The sequence below is a fragment of the Coregonus clupeaformis genome, chromosome 35 (genome assembly GCF_020615455.1).
Source record: "Coregonus clupeaformis isolate EN_2021a chromosome 35, ASM2061545v1, whole genome shotgun sequence".
In the NCBI taxonomy this organism is placed as follows: Eukaryota; Metazoa; Chordata; class Actinopteri; order Salmoniformes; family Salmonidae; genus Coregonus; species Coregonus clupeaformis.
The window spans coordinates 25677193-25694989 of NC_059226.1; the positions used below are offsets into that span (position 1 = coordinate 25677193).

The 17797-nt window shown below is 45.1% G+C and overlaps 1 protein-coding gene across 1 annotated transcript in view; it reads right to left on the reverse strand.

Annotated features, from left to right (window-relative positions):
* Window positions 1-16776, reverse strand: part of LOC123482522 (glutamate receptor ionotropic, NMDA 2C-like) — a gene marked incomplete at its 3' end in the record, with an annotated part of 55323 nt that extends 38547 nt beyond the window's left edge. Inside the window, 1 exon segment of the mRNA XM_045210672.1 lies at window positions 16693-16776.
* Window positions 16777-17797: the final 1021 nt, after the last annotated feature.

The window sequence follows — 17797 nt, forward strand, 5'->3', positions numbered from 1 at the left end:
TGCTGGTAATTGACCAAAATAGTTAGCTATGTTTGCCTGTTCAGCACATTGCCTGCCTATATACAGCTTTGATTATTCCATCCATATTATGTTATCAAAATCAACGTTTATTTGGCATATGCACAGTGGGGTGTATACGGGAATATGGCATTGCATTGTACCGTGCACTATTGAATAAAACATGTATTTTATGTTTTCCCACATTTCCAACTACCCCCACAGACAGACTCGTCCCACTACCAACCAAGCAAGAGTATCTCCAGGAGCATCAAATCAAATCTTATTTGCCACGTGTTGAATACAACAGGTGTAGACATTACAGTGAAATGCTTACTTACAAGCCCTTAACCAACAATGCATTTTTTAAGAAAATAAAAAAAGTGATAAGTAATAAAATAAAATAAAATTCAAATAATTAAAGAGCAGCAGTAAAATAAAATAACAGTAGGGAGGCTATATACAGGGGGTACCGGTTACAGAGTCAATGTGCGGGGGCACCGGTTAGTCTAAGTAATATGTACATGTGGGTAGAGTTAAAGTGACTATGCATGAATAATAAACAAATAAATAGTGCAAATAGTCCAGGTAGCCATGATTAGCAGTTCAGGAGACTTATGGCTTGGGTGTAGAAGCTGTTAAGAAGTCTTTTGGACCTAGACTTGGCGCTCTGGTACCGCTTGCCGTGCGGTAGCAGAGAGAACAGTCAATGACTAGGGTGGCTGGAGTCTTTGACAATTTTTTGGGCCTTCCTCTGACACCGCCTGGTATAGAGGTCCTGGATGGCAGGAAGCTTGGCCCCAGTGATGTACTGGGCCGTACGCACTACTGTTACGAACCCCGTGGCTTTAAACGTCTAGGGTGGATGGACAAGAGACCCGTAACATAATTCATGCAAATTAGAATCGTGACATGGAAACAGTGAGAACAAAAAATACACCGACAACCATAAGCTACCGTCAAACATAAAATGTTTATTTTGAACACACGGTAAAGGTTTGGGAAAAAGGGCTGAGCAGGACCCAAGAAATGAAACAATAGTGTAAAAAAAAACTAAACTGATCTTGCCTGCCTCAAGAACCGCTAAGCTACTGCTAATCATACAAAAATTACAGTGGGTGGTCCGCTCAGGTCTAACTAGTGTTTTTAGACAATTTTCTTCCTACGGGTAATGTATGCCCAAGGGCAACTTGCTTAAATCCCCCTTTTCCCAGAAACACACAACAAAGTTACCAAACAGAGTAACCAGCAAATGAGTGAGTACACAAAACACAGGACACCACAGTATCCATACTCACATACGAAAATAGTATCTCTCTACAAACGCAATTGACTGGCTTTTAAAACAATGGGAGGTGTAAGTGAAAAACCAGAAACAGGTGGTGCAATACAGAGGAATGTCCACTGATTGGTTCACCTCAGCAATCAGCAGCCAAACGGATGTCGGACAGGTGGGACACCCCAACGACCACCAATCAGGAACATAAAGGACACCTGTGATTAGGGCAGAAGGAGAGAAAAAACACAAAAACACACACAGGATACCTGTATCCGTAACAACTACCCTCTGTAGTGCCTTGCGGTCGGAGACCGAGCAGTTGCCATACCAGGCGGTGATGCAACCATTCAGGATGCTCTCGATGGTGCAGCTGTAGAACTTTTTGAGGATCTGAGGACCCATGCCAAATCTTTTCAGTCTCCTGAGGGGGAATAGGCTTTGTCGTGCCCTCTTCCCGACTGTCTTGGTGTGTTTGGACCATGATAGTTTGTTGGTGATGTGGACACCAAGGAACTTGAAGCTCTCAACCTGTTCCACTACAGCCCCGTCGATGAGAATGGGGGCGTGCTCAGTCCTCTTTTTTTCCCTGTAGTCCACAATCATCTCCTTTGTCTTGATCACGTTGAGGGCTTGGTAGGAAACCTTTGTTCATACAGAATGGCAGACATTACGCTCGTTACAAGTATTTTGACTATATTAATTTACAATTACATTGAGTTAGTATATTACCTACCTTCTCTCAGGTGAGACCATGGCCAGTATATTATTACCTACATCCTCTCTCTCAGGTGAGTCCATGGCCAATATATTACCTACCTGCTCTCTCTCAGGTGAGACCATGGTCAATATATTACCTACCTTCTCTTTCTCAGGTGAGACCATGGCCAATATATTACCTACCTGCTCTCTCTCAGGTGAGACCATGGTCAATATATTACCTACCTGCTCTCTCTCAGGTGAGACCATGGCCAATATATTACCTACCTTCTCTCTCTCAGGTGAGACCATGGCCAATATATTACCTACCTGCTCTCTCTCAGGTGAGACCATGGTCAATATATTACCTACCTGCTCTCTCTCAGGTGAGACCATGGCCAATATATTACCTACCTGCTCTCTCTCAGGTGAGACCATGGCCAATATATTACCTACCTGCTCTCTCTCAGGTGAGACCATGGCCAATATATTACCTACCTGCTCTCTCTCAGGTGAGACCATGGTCAATATATTACCTACCTGCTCTCTCTCAGGTGAGACCATGGCCAATATATTACCTACCTTCTCTCTCTCAGGTGAGACCATGGCCAATATATTACCTACCTGCTCTCTCTCAGGTGAGACCATGGCCAATATATTACCTGCTCTCTCTCAGGTGAGACCATGGCCAATATATTACCTACATCCTCTCTCTCAGGTGAGACCATGGCCAATATATTACCTACCTTCTCTCAGGTGAGACCATGGCCAATATATTACCTACAGTGGGGAAAAAAGTATTTAGTCAGCCACCAATTGTGCAAGTTCTCCCACTTAAAAAGATGAGAGAGGCCTGTAATTTTCATCATAGGTACACGTCAACTATGACAGACAAAATGAGGAAAAAAAATCCAGAAAATCACATTGTAGGATTTTTAATGAATTTATTTGCAAATTATGGTGGAAAATAAGTATTTGGTCACCTACAAACAAGCAAGATTTCTGGCTCTCACAGACCTGTAACTTCTTCTTTAAGAGGCTCCTCTGTCCTCCACTCGTTACCTGTATTAATGGCACCTGTTTGAACTTGTTATCAGTATAAAAGACACCTGTCCACAACCTCAAACAGTCACACTCCAAACTCCACTATGGCCAAGACCAAAGAGCTGTCAAAGGACACCAGAAACAAAATTGTAGACCTGCACCAGGCTGGGAAGACTGAATCTGCAATAGGTAAGCAGCTTGGTTTGAAGAAATCAACTGTGGGAGCAATTATTAGGAAATGGAAGACATACAAGACCACTGATAATCTCCCTCGATCTGGGGCTCCACGCAAGATCTCACCCCGTGGGGTCAAAATGATCACAAGAAAGGTGAGCAAAAATCCCAGAACCACACGGGGGGACCTAGTGAATGACCTGCAAAGAGCTGGGACCAAAGTAACAAAGCCTACCATCAGTAACACACTACGCCGCCAGGGACTCAAATCCTGCAGTGCCAGACGTGTCCCCCTGCTTAAGCCAGTACATGTCCAGGCCCGTCTGAAGTTTGCTAGAGTGCATTTGGATGATCCAGAAGAGGATTGGGAGAATGTCATATGGTCAGATGAAACCAAAATATAACTTTTTGGTAAAAACTCAACTCGTCGTGTTTGGAGGACAAAGAATGCTGAGTTGCATCCAAAGAACACCATACCTACTGTGAAGCATGGGGGTGGAAACATCATGCTTTGGGGCTGTTGTTCTGCAAAGGGACCAGGACGACTGATCCGTGTAAAGGAAAGAATGAATGGGGCCATGTATCGTGAGATTTTGAGTGAAAACCTCCTTCCATCAGCAAGGGCATTGAAGATGAAATGTGGCTGGGTCTTTCAGCATGACAATGATCCCAAACACACCGCCCGGGCAACGAAGGAGTGGCTTCGTAAGAAGCATTTCAAGGTCCTGGAGTGGCCTAGCCAGTCTCCAGATCTCAACCCCATAGAAAATCTTTGGAGGGAGTTGAAAGTATGTGTTGCCCAGCGACAGCCCCAAAACATCACTGCTCTAGAGGAGATCTGCATGGAGGAATGGGCCAAAATACCAGCAACAGTGTGTGAAAACCTTGTGAAGACTTACAGAAAACGTTTGACCTGTGTCATTGCCAACAAAGGGTATATAACAAAGTATTGAGAAACTTTTGTTATTGACCAAATAATTATTTTCCACCATAATTTGCAAATAAATTCATTAAAAATCCTACAATGTGATTTTATGGAAAAAAAATTCTCATTTTGTCTGTCATAGTTGACGTGTACCTATGATGGAAATTACAGGCCTCTCCCATCTTTTTAAGTGGGAGAACTTGCACAATTGGTGGCTGACTAAATACTTTTTTTCCCCACTGTACATCCTCTCTCTCAGGTGAGACCATGGCCAATATATTACCTACCTGCTCTCTCTCAGGTGAGACCATGGCCAATATATTACCTACCTTCTCTCTCTCAGGTGAGACCATGGCCAATATATTACCTACCTGCTCTCTCTCAGGTGATACCATGGTCAATATATTACCTACCTGCTCTCTCTCAGGTGAGACCATGGCCAGTATGTTACCAAGCATCAATTCATTGATGGTTAAATTCATAAAACCTGTGTACGTTCTCACTATAATTTACTCAAATTCCATTAATATTATGTTATCAAATCTAAATCTAAGTTTATTTGGCATATGCACAGGATACAGTGGGGTGTGTATGGGAATATGACATTGCGTTTTACCTTGTACTTTTGAAGTAACTATTTGTTTTATGTTTTCCCACACAGTGCCAACAACCCCCACAGACTGACTCGCCCCTCCTGTCTCACTACTAACCAAGCAAGAGTTTCTCCAGGAACGTCTGTGCAGAGGGCTTGGTAGGGAACTTTTGTTCATACAGAATGGCAGACATTACGCTCATTTGAGTATTTTACCTTTTCCTGATGAAACTTGAGACATTAATATACAATCACATTGAGTTAGAATAAATATTATGAAAACCATTGACACTAGCGCTAATACAGTAAGTGATTTCAATACATTTCAGTGATGTGATATTTTTTTCTCCCATCAGCATCAACACTTCCGGAGTAACATAATCATGGATGACTTGGACTGCTTGCTGCATGATAAAAGACTGACCACATAAATACATCTCAGTTATGTAAAAATCCAAATAATTCATAATTTAAAAAAGTGACTGTTTTCACACAAAAAAATGGGACAATTACAATGACAACTGAACACTTGTAGAACTGAAATAAAACACACATAAAAGGCAGGACATATACAGCTATCTCCCAGCTCCCAGGGAAAAAGCCTACATGGTGCTGCAGTGGACCATGGGAGGCCAGTACTCACCACACACAGCAGTTTGGAATGATGACCCTGTTACCAGGTCCCACACCTCCAGGCCACAAACTGTTGTGTGCTACTCCTGGTTCCCACCTTTCACCTCCTACTAGGAGGTCATCAGAGCCAGTATGACTGCAATGCATCCTTACGGCCCTGCCACAGAGGTTCAATTCTCAATGGCTGACACGCAAGTTCATTCTATCTTATGAATTGACATAATGAGAAATAAAGTTGATTTGGTTGGTTTCTGGTGTAGCAGGTAGAACATCACATGGACACTGCTGATGGCGCAGCATGTAGTGTAGCTGAAGTGTTAGGATGTTAGTCATCATCTATGGCTGACGTTGCTTCCTCCATCCAACTGGTCTAACCTATCCTGTGCATTATATGTTGACATTGGGAAACTATTAAACAAATGGTTACTTCAACAGTACACGGTACAATGCAATGTCATATTCCTGTATACGTCAGACTGCATTCTGTGCATATGCCAAATCAACTTTGATTTTGATAACATAATATTGATGGAATATGAGTACATTATTTTGAGAACGTACGCACTGTTTATGAATTCAACCACCATCTTATTGGGGGGGGAGACATTACCACCAAATAAGTCAGTGTCACAACAGTGTCCTTGGTGTTGTGCTGTAACCAGTTCAACTTGTCATGCTAATGTACCATTCCGTGACTTGATGGCCCATAGCACACCAATATGTCATGCAGATGTGACATTGTTTACTTAACTGACCACGCTGGGTATTCATTCAGTCATTCTGGTGGGTAGTTAACTCTAGGTAGGAATCAAAGCTATATATAGGCAGGCAATATGCAGAACAGGCAAACATAGCTAACTATTTTGGTTGATTACCAACAAAATAATTATTCAATCACAAAGAATAACAGAAAATGCATACAGCATTTCTTTCTCTCGACCGTCCCCACCCATATCTCCCTGAGAAATAAGTTTGTGTGATGTTACTGTACCAAATGTATAGCTAGATGCATTTTTTGGGGGTGGTCCTGGGCCGCAAATGCTGTTGACCACCTAGCTAGTTAGCATTATCATCTAGAAACTAAACACTATCATGTCAACAATTTGCATACAGTGCCTTGCAAAAGTATTCATCCCCATTGGCGTTTTTCCTATTTTGTTGCATTACAACCTGTGATTTAAATGGATTTAATGTAATGGAAATACACAAATTGGTGAAGTGAAATGAAAGAAAATAACTTGTTTAAAAAAATTCTAAAAACTAAAGTCAAACATTAATAACGGAAAAGTGGTGCGTGCATATGTATTCACCCTCTTTGCTATGAAGCCCCTAAATAAGATCTGGTGCAACCAATTACCTTCAGAAGTCACATAATTAGTTAAATAAAGTCCACCTGTGTGCAATCTAAGTGTCACATGATCTGTCACATGATCTCAGTATATATACACCTGTTCTGAAAGGCCCCAGAATCTGCAACACCACTAAGCAAGGGGCACCACCAAGCAAGCGGCACCATGAAGACCAAGGAGTTCTCCAAACAGGTCAGGGACAAAGTTGTGGACAAGTACAGATCAGGGTTGGGTTATAAAAAAATATCAGAAACTTTGAACATCCCACGGAGCACAATTAAATCCATTATTAAAAAATGGAAAGAATATGGCACCCCAACAAACCTGCCAAGAGAGGGCCGCCCACCAAAACTCATGGACCAGGCAAGGAGGGCATTAATCAGAGAGGCAACAAAGAGACCAAAGATAACCCTGAAGGAGCTGCAAAGCTCCACAGCGGAGATTGGAGTATCTGTCCATAGGACCACTTTAAGCCGTACACGCCACAGAGCTGGGCTTTACGGAAGAGTGGCCAGAAAAAAGCCATTGCTTAAAGAAGAAAATAAGCAAACACGTTTGGTGTTCGCAAAAAGGCATGTGGGAGACTCCCCAAACATATGGAAGAAGGTACTCTGGTCATATGAGACTAAAATTTAGCTTTTTGGCCATCAAGGAAAATGCTATGTCTGGCGCAAATCCAACACCTCTCATCACCCCGAGAACACCATCCCCACAGTGAAGCATGGTGGTGGCAGCATCATGCTGTGGGGATGTTTTTCATCGGCAGGGACTGGGAAACTGGTCAGAATTGAAGGAATGATTGATGGCACTAAATACAGGGAAATTCTTGAGGGAAACCTGTTTCAGTCTTCCAGAGATTTGAGACTGGGACGGAGGTTCACCTTCCAGCAGGACAATGAGCCTAAGCATACTGCTAAAGCAACACTCGAGTGGTTTAAGGGGAAACATTTAAATGTCTTGGAATGGCCAAGTCAAAGCCCAGACCTCAATCCAATTGAGAATCTGTGGTATGACTTAAAGATTGTTGTACACCAGCGGAACCCATCCAACTTGAAGGAGCTGGAGCGGTTTTGCCTTGAAGAATGGGCAAAAATCCCAGTGGCTAGATGTGCCAAGCTTATAGAGACACACCCCAAGAGACTTGCAGCTGTAATTGCTGCAAAAGGTGGCTCTACAAAGTATTGACTTTGGGGGGGTGAATAGTTATGCACGCTCAAGTTTTCTGTTTTTTTGTCCGGGCTGGCGACGCGCACCACTGGCTTGGTGCGAGGAGCAGAAACAGGCCGTGCCGGGCTGGCGACACGCACCACTGGCTTGGTGCGAGGAGCAGGAACAGGCCGGGCCGGGCTGGCGACGCGCACCACTGGCTTGGTGCGAGGAGCAGAAACAGGCCGTGCTGGGCTGGCGACGCGCACCACTGGCTTGGTGCGAGGAGCAGGAACAGGCCGGGCCGGGCTGGCGACGCGCACCACTGGCTTGGTGCGAGGAGCAGAAACAGGCCATGCCGGGCTGGCGACACGCACCACTGGCTTGGTGCGAGGAGCAGGAACAGGCCGGGCCGGGCTGGCGACGCGCACCACTGGCTTGGTGCGAGGAGCAGGAACAGGCCAGGCCAGACTGGCGACGCGCACCACTGGCTTGGTGCGAGGAGCAGGAACAGGCCGGGCCAGACTGGCGACGCGCACCACTGGCTTGATGCGAGGAGCAGGAACAGACCGGGCCAGACTGGCGACGCGCACCACTGGCTTGGTGCGAGGAGCAGGAACAGGCCGGGCCGGACTGGCGACGCGCACCACAGGCTTGGTGCGATGGGCAGGAACGGGCCGGGCCGTACTGGGAACACGCACCACTGGCTTGGTGCGGGGAGCAGGAACGGGCTGGACCGGACTGGCGACACGCACCACTGGCTTGGTGCGAGGAGCAGGACTGGGTTCCTTTGTTAACCCCCGCTCCTTCTGCTGCCGAACCAGCTCCTCTCGCCGTGCCTCTACTCTTTCCTTCTCCCTTTTAGCGTCCTGTAGCGCCTCCCTCTGACCGAATAACTCCTGCTCCCTCTGAACCAATAGCCCCCGTAACATGGTGGCCTCCTCTCCTAACCTGCAGATCCGCCCTTTAACGGCCTCCTGCTGCCTCGTCGTCCACACCGTGTGCCCCCCCAAACATTTTCTTGGGGTTGCCTCTCGGGTCTCCGTCGTCGACACTGTTGGCGCCGTTTCTCCTGTCCTACCTGGGCATCCTCCTTCATCGCCCTCCGATAACGGACGGCCTCCTCCTCTGTAATTCTCCCCCAACCGAGGAGGACATCTACTAACGTAACCTCCTGTTGAGTCCCAGGCGTTTGCTCCTTCTCGGCACGCTGCTTGGTCCTTGTTTGGTGGGATCTTCTGTCACGTTCGTTGAAGGACGGGTCAGACCAAGGCGCAGCGTGATATGCGTACATGTTTATTTTAACTGTTAAACACACGACAAAACAACAAAGTAAACGAAACGTGAAGTCCGAGGTAGCACACACAACATACCTTAACCGGAACAAGATCCCACAACTAGACAGTGCCAATAGGCTGCCTAAGTATGGGCCCCAATCAGAGACAACGAGCGACAGCTGCCTCTGATTGGGAACCACACCGGCCAACATAGATCTATACATGCTAGATCCCACACATAGAAAAAGCACAACAAGGAATATACACACCCTGACTCAACATATAAGCGTCCCCTGAGTCAGGGCGTGACAGAGTCACTCTTCCACCTTTCAAAATGTATTCAAATTTTTATGCAGTTCATAGATTGGTCATGAGCCTTCTTTTTCTCGCTTCTTTTTCTCTTTTGGGGTCGAGTTGATTCAGATCCAAGAACAGAGAATGATGCTTGTTGGCTTCGTCTGCTCTGTTTGTTTCTGGCGGCTGTAATGTTAGGTTGCAAGTGACTTTCACTTCCTCTCCAGCTGTGGGGCAGCAGGGTCATTCGAGTTGGCGGGATTAGCACAAAGACACTCCTAGCCCAGAAGCCCAGCCCAAGGCGGCTCAGGGCTCAACACCCTTGTTTTCGTTCAAAGTGAAAACACAACACAAGAAGTGGGGCGGCATAGGGTCGCCCGCAACCTGCAGATTTCTGCTTTAAGATTATGCTTTTGGGTTTGAGGGTGTGTAAGGTAGAATGAGTTTGGGTGTTTACAGTGTGTCCTGTCTCTGTGCTGTCAGTAGGGCAAAGGCCAGCAGGTTGTGCCCTGTCTCTGTGTGTCAGTGGGGCAATGACAGGCAGGTTGTTAATGACTCAGCAGATGGGTAATAATGCAGGACTACTACATTTTCATGTCATCTTCATGCAGCTGCAGCAGAGGAGTAAGGGGGAAATGTCCCATACTATAATGAAAGACACAGAACACTTTTTTTGCTCTCACAAACAGACAGGTCATATAGAACCAATTTGTCATCATCGCCACAACCATTAGGAAGACATGTGGAACAAGTTTAGAAAACCAATGAAAGACTATATACTGTGTCATCCGCCAACATTTGATCCTTAATCACATTTTCTGTTTGATCAATTATTTTAAGGGCAATACATCAAAGGCACAAGGGTATACAACTAATTTATTAAAGCCAAGAATACAGTAACGTGTTGTCCTGTCATTTGACAAATGTTGATATACACTGTATATCTCTACACCCCCTTATCACATTTATAGCACCAAACTCCATCCACTGCATTTGCTTTGTCAGCACTCTCTGTGGCGAGATTGAACAGATTGTATGTGGAAGTGTGTGAGGGTAATAATCTTTGAGAGGCAGCAGCAGATTACAATGGTATCCGGGGTGTAATCTATTTTACCCAACACGTGTTTACTTGAGCCTTTCACAGCACTGGCCTGGCATGATTCATCAGTCATATCCTTCTCACCCTGGTCATGCTAACACAGATGTACTGTGCCTTCAGAAAGCATTCACACCCCTTGACTTTTTCCACATTTTATTGTGTTACTGCCTGAATTTAAAATTGATTAAATTGTGTGTCACTGATCTACACACAATACACCACAATGTCAAAGTGGAATTATGTTTTTAGAAATGTTTACAAATTAATTACAAATTAAAAGCTGAAATGTCTTGAGTCAATACGTATTCAACCATTTTGTTATGGCAAGCCTAAATAAGTTCAGGAATAAAAATGTGCTTAACAAGTCACATAATAAGTTGCATGGACTTACTATGTGTGCAATAATAGTGTTTAAGATTATTTTTAAATGACTACCCTATCTCTGTACCCCATACATACAATTATCTGTAAGGTCCCTCAGTCGAGCAGTGAATTTCAAGCACAGATTCAACCACAAAGACCAGTGAAGTTTTCCAATGGTTCGCAAAGAAGGGCATCTACAGACATTGAATATGCCTTTGAGCATGGTGAAGTTATTAATTACACTTTGGATGGTGTATCAATACACCCAGTCACTACAAAGATACAGGCATCCTTCCTAACTCAGTTGCCAGAGAGGAAGGAAGCCGCTCAGGGATTTCACCATGAGGCCAATGGTGATTTAAAAAAAGTTACAGAGTTTAATGGCTTTGATAGGAGATAACTGAGGATGGATCAACAACATTGTATTTACTCCACAAAAGAAGGAAACCTGTACAGAATATTCCAAAACATGCATCCTGTTTGCAATAAGGCACTAAAGTAATACTGCAAAAAATTTGGCAATCAAATGAACTTTTGTCCTGAATACGAAGCGTTATGTTTGGGGCAAATCCATTGGCAAGGACTGGGGAGTTTTTTAGGATACAAATTAACAGAATAGAGCTAAGCACAGGAAAAATCCTAGAGGAAAACTTGGTTCAGTCTGCTTTCCAACAGACACTGGGAGACAAATTCACCTTTCAGCAGGACAATTACCTAAAACACAAGGCCAAACATACACTAGAGTTGCTTACCAAGACGGCATTGAATGTTTCCTGAGTGGCCTAGTTACAGTTTTGACTTAAATCGGCTTGAAAATCTATGGCAAGACCTGAAAATGGCTGTCTAGCAATGATCAACAACCAACTTGACAGAGCATGAAGAATTCCTTAAAGAATAATGGGCAAATATTGTACAATCCAGGTGTCCAAAGCTGTAATCGCTGCCAAAGGTGATTCTAACATGTATTGACTCGGGGGGTTGAATACTTATCTAATCAAGATATATTAGTGTTTTGTGTTCCATTAATAAATAAATACAACTTTAAAATGTTCTTCCACTTTGACATTACAGATCTTTTTCAAAAAATACAATAACATCCATTTTAATCCCACTTTGTAACACAACAAAATGTGGAAAAAGTCAAGGGGTGTGAATGCTTTCTGAAAGCACTGTAAATTGCAGTGCCAGGCGAGAAACGGGTTTGGTCGACATGGTCATGGTGGTGTAAGCTTTGGCTTGTGGTCCTGGCCTTTGACTGTGCTGTACGTGGCCCTCATGTGTGTCCGTATGGTATGTGGAGCAGGGATCAGGATAAAACCCTGGAATCCCCTCCCCGGTCCAGATGTCACCAGCCTGCTCTGACAGTTGACTTCCTGGCTGCTGCCCACCCATCCGCCCTGACAGACCCCTCACACAAGCACTAATCCACATATGAACATACCACTTTCTTTTTCAATCTACCTCGGGGATACAGTGTACTATACGGTAACCATCCCATCTAACGTTTTCTGCTTTAAACATTGTGTTGCCATGTGCTGAGACCAGCGACAACACTAAGTTCCGCCTCTCTCCCTGACATCTCACTAACATGCCAAAACTGGGCCAGATACATGTCAAAGCTAACAGATTCCTCTCATATGCATGGTTACAAATGCTGTTCTACAGAAACCCATGAAAGCTATAGTCGTAAAGCATCTGGCTTTTATATGTTTTCAGTGGAGCTAAAGTATTGATTGAAGTGACAGTGTTGGTGCAAAGCAAACTGAAGGTCCCAATAAACTGAAAGTACCCTTATTAAGTTCTTTCAATGAGCCCTGAGGGACTTTTTCTTTGCCCAAAACTCCAACTCTATGGTTTTACCACTTTGCCAATGCTGCATCACAGAACCTCAAACCTGATTCATATAAATTAATCATGCCCACTCCAAGCTGCTCAAAAGGAATTAGATATGTTCTTTATATTTTGACGTGGACAGCCATGGCATCGATTTCTAATTGCAATAAGCAGCACATCAATTCTCAGGCATGGGTTCTAAGGTTGTAGTTGTAATTGTGAAATATTATGTACGACACAAACAAGCGTGAATAGATGGCAATTAGGCTAATACATTTTTCTTCCATTTCAAATCACACAGGCACAATCACATTCGCACAGATGCACACGCATACGATCTAAGGTGGGTGTCAGTGTCCAAGAGAGAGAGAGAGAGAGAGGGATGAGAAGATGCCGCTCTGCTCCCCCAGCCAGGCAACAGTGTGTCAGTTTTCCTTTTCAACAGCGACAGGACGTTAGACAAGGTGCACACAGCGCTGCACCCTGAATACAAATGGGGACCGGAGTCTCTGTTGCCCGTGAAGCAGCACAGCGGCAATAAACCTGTGGAGGAGAACAACACTGACTGAAGCCAGCCTCTAAATTCTCCTTGTCTGAGTTTAAAATCTCACCAGAGACCTCTACCCCCTGCTATGAGAGTGCTCCAGGGGTATACTGTAGCATACACCAGGCAGCAAACACATATAACTGTTACAGATCATGTGTTTCTCAACATGTATGGTGCCCTGTCAATTATTCCCCCCTTTAATTTATGAGGGCCATACATCACTGGAAAAGGATTACGTGACGACGCAGCGTCGTTGGTTCTGGGTGGAATTTACTACTTCGACGTTGGCTCGATTGCTCTGGTATGAAGTCACCTTCCCCCTGCAGTAAATTCTTCACTGCTCAGTGTGTGCTTGCCTGGCTGGTGCCTGTGGCTTGATCAATTTGCATCTTATGCATGTGTGTCTTGTTTGTTTGTTCGGGTGTAAAGGCCCCTTGTCATTTTACCAGCCCCCTGTCTCCACCTCCCTCCTAGCCCCCCTCTCCATGCCCTTTCTCCACCCAGAGTTGAGGGATGTGTTGCTGTGTGTAGGGGCAGGGGGAGACTGGGTGAGGATGGAGTGAGGACTGATAGCTTTACCATTTCATTAAGTTGATCAGCTCTGAGTGTCCGTGGGCAGGCTGGACAGCTGACGAAGCAGCAGCTAACCCTGAGACAAGAGCTCTGGAGGTCATTGGAGACACAATGGGATGGGAGTGAACAAACAGCCAGCTAATGGGACCTGGTGCAACGTCTCCTAGTTTGGCTCAGACCAGACAGAGTGCACATTTCACAACTTCAACTGGCCAATGAGGACAGTTGTTTAACACTGGAACCATCTTTTTCTTTCTCCTCACAGACTCACCTTGGCACACATGTATACACACATTATATGCACATGCACGCATCATTATAGCAGGACAAACACCCAGTGGAGAATGCTGTGATTATCCTCATGTTTGTGCTCTGTGAGACTAAACTACACAGCTAAAGAGAAAGCTAAGTGTAAACATTGGCTAACCCTTTCTGTGTACAGTGCTGTATGTGTATAAGTGTTGAGTGTGACAGTGTGTGATGGTAGTGGCGGAAGGCCGGATTAAGCCCAGTATCTGTAAAAAAAAATCTTGGCTTGATTGGTGATTTTATTTATTATCTTAGTGACCTACACCCCTCCCCCAGTCCCGTGTCCATCAGGGTTGAACCCTCTGTTGCCCTGCTCCATAGTGTCACTCAAGGTTGGGGACGTCTGGATATTTTCAACCCTAAAAGCCTCTTTTCCAAAAGCACTCAAAACTCAAATAAAGGATATAAAAGTAGACAGGTGAGATATTGTACATTTTGGTCTCCCATGGTAGGATGGATCGAATGAGTGTGTGTGCCTCTTTTCGTTGGTGAGTCAGAATGTGTGTGTGTGTGTGTATGTGTACGAGTGCGTGTGGATGCTTGTGTGTGTGTGTGTGTGCTTTTGCGATAGTTTGTGTGTCAGTGTGTATGTGTGTGTGTATGTGTTGTTTAGCATCAGTGTGTGAGTGAGTGATTGTGTGTGTGTGTGTGTGTGTGTGTATGCACGCATGTGTTTGTGTGCCTGTGTGTGTGTATTTCATGCTGTGTGATGGACCAGTTCTAGAATAGTGGAGCCAGCATACCCAGGGATCAATGCATCTGTTCCCCTGTCACACAGAGCCTTGCTACCAACGATGGGATGGTTTCATCTGTTAACCCTCCCCCCCAACTCACGCACGCACACACACACACACACACACACACACACACACACACACACACACACACACACACACACACTCCCTTATTCACTATACATCTCATCAGGGAAACCACGATATGGAAGGAATAACATAATGAACAGCCATTTTTCAATAGAACAACCAGTGTTAAGCTGTTTGCTGTTTATAATTAATTATTTCATTCTGCTCACACATTTTTCTCTCCCAAGTGAAACACACAGAGAAAAGGTAGACACAGTAATGCATAATGCCAATGTACTATATTGGCATACAAATATCCAACCTGTTAGGCAGGTAATGCTTGGCCATGCACAGACCTGGACAATCTACCTTGGTTAGAACCAGGCACACACACGCTCCAGCGCTTCTAAAAATACCAAAATAGGAAATGGTCTCGGAAGCACTCAGGTGAAATGCCCCCCCCCCCCCAAAAACAAAAAAAACAGGTGGTTGATATTTTTTTCTTAACTGTCTTTTTTCAGAGCAGAGACACTGGACAAGAAGCAGTAAAGGGGTTCATACAGTGTAAATGGATATCCAAGTTGACAAGTTCTCCCTGTTTGGGGTTCTCTCACCGGTATCTGACCTTGAATGTAGTTGTGGATACAGTCATTGTAGTTTGAATGACGTGGTCAGTTTAACAATCACATTTCAACAATCAATTTAACAAGCAAATTGTAAACAAAAGAGAAACAGAGATAGAACATTTGGGATTGATAACTGTGTCCACACCGGAATAAAGCCAGGGCAGAGAGAGGGCTCTCTCTCTCTCTCTCTCTCTCTCTCTCTCTCTCTCTCTCTCTCGCTCTCTCTCTCTCTCTCTCTCTCTCTCTCTCTCTCTCTCTTTCTCTCCCTCTCTCTTTCTTTCATTCTTCTTTCTTTCTTTCTCTCTTTATCGCTCTCTTTCTTCCTTCAGTTCAAATAGAAATACAAACGTAGGGTGGGAGTGCCATAACAGAAGCCAATTGACAGGTAGATTGTGTCCACAGAATGTCAAGGACCTGCTCTGTATTCATGAAACTAAAGCACTGGGATGGATGCTAGTATAATTACAGAAGCCTCATTCGCTCTCCTGTCCCAAAGGACCAAATTCACTCCTCAGTGGCAATTCAATTTCTCTAGCAGTTTCAGCATGGTGTGTACAACCGCAGCAGCCCTTCTCAGCTGTTTTGTTTTTCCTGTTTATAATGATGAATCGATCAACTTTGCCGAATCCTCTGTGACACTGTGAGGTAAAACACAGCCACAGACACACAGGCACGGTCATACTGCCACACAGTCACACAGCCAACAGCCAGTCCTTTGATGCCTTACACAGGTCCTGTGATCTAGTCCCCACAGTTCACAGTAAACTGTTTATTTAGTTCCAACTTCCAAGCATACAATACATCTCATCTGACTTGAGTGGGAGGAGGATGGGTCTGCTATCTACACAGTCTCTTTACTTTCGAAGAGCAAAAACAAACACATGTAACACCTGTGATAAAGTAGCAGCCTCCTCACTTCAGGATTTCAGCACAAGTCACAATTCTGAGATACATTACAATATTGACAGCAACACATTGCAATCACATTTGACATATGGAATTATTTCAATCCAGCCAACCTCCCCTCTCTGTCCGGTATAAGCAGGCAGTCTGAGACAGTAAAGTGCGGTGGGTCTGGGTACAGCGCTAGGCTAGGCAGTGGTAGGGGAAGAGAAAGGAAGGTGATCCATTACCTGCGTTGGCAATCCGCATCCAGCCCTGGCTCCCAACGGCTCATTCCGTGTCCGTGGCTTCAGCTGTCCTGCTTCTCTTTTTTCCTTTCCCTCACTCCCCCACTCCCTTCCTCCCTGCTCCCTTCCTCCCTGCTCCCTTCCTTTCGGCACTTGTTTGAGTCTATTTCAGTAGCAACAGAGGAGCCCGCTGCGACGGTGGCATGGTTTCCAGCACTTTGGCAGAAGGTCACATTATCTCTTGCTGGTAAGGGAGGTGAGGGGGGAGGAGTGGAAGTATGGATAGAGTGATGGAGGGAGATTGAAGAGAGCAGGTGCCAGAGGAAAGAAGGAACAACAAATAAACCGAATGAGGCAGTCCACGGCCGTAGTGACAGGCTAATTTCCAGTGTAAGGCGTGAGGATTGAAGTTGGAACAGCTAACCCCAGAGAGGTGTGTTACGGTAACAAGTCCCCGAGCGTTGTGCGAGGTGTGCTGTGTCTGTGTGTGTATGTGTGTATGTGAGTATGTGTGTGCTCAATAGGGCAGAGAGTGTATATATGTAGTCATTGTTATGAAGCATACCGAATGTGTGTGTGTGTGTGTGTGTGTGTGTATGTGTGAAATTGCTGTGTCTTGGCTGGTCTTCAGCAGCCTCTCACCTCTGATAACACATCTAATCTGTATCCACTTCCAGGCCAAGAAAAAATATCCCAGAAGTGGCCCAATGACGCAAAGTTAGAGCCTATAAAAAACAGCTGAAAACAAGTGATAGATTCAGTGAAATTCTTCACCTCTTCCGACGGTCAAGACTCTGCGCCCGACGCCCTCTTCCTTCTCTCACTGCCCACTGCTGTCTCGCCCAGGTGAAAGAAACAGATGTACTCCATCTTTTTGATGACACACTCATCGACTATATGTCAATTTCTCACCAAATTCACAAAGTCTGCAGGATAACCAGAGCCTCCGGTTGCTTCCCCTGCTCTCCAGCGGCACACTGGCCCCTCCATTAAGTAAGACACAGCGCTGTCCAGATGCTGGGCTTGGTACCGCTAGCTCCAGCGCCCGCCGACAGATGGCCCAGGCAGGGGACAGCAGCAGCAGGCCAGCAGGTGAGGTTGAAAATCG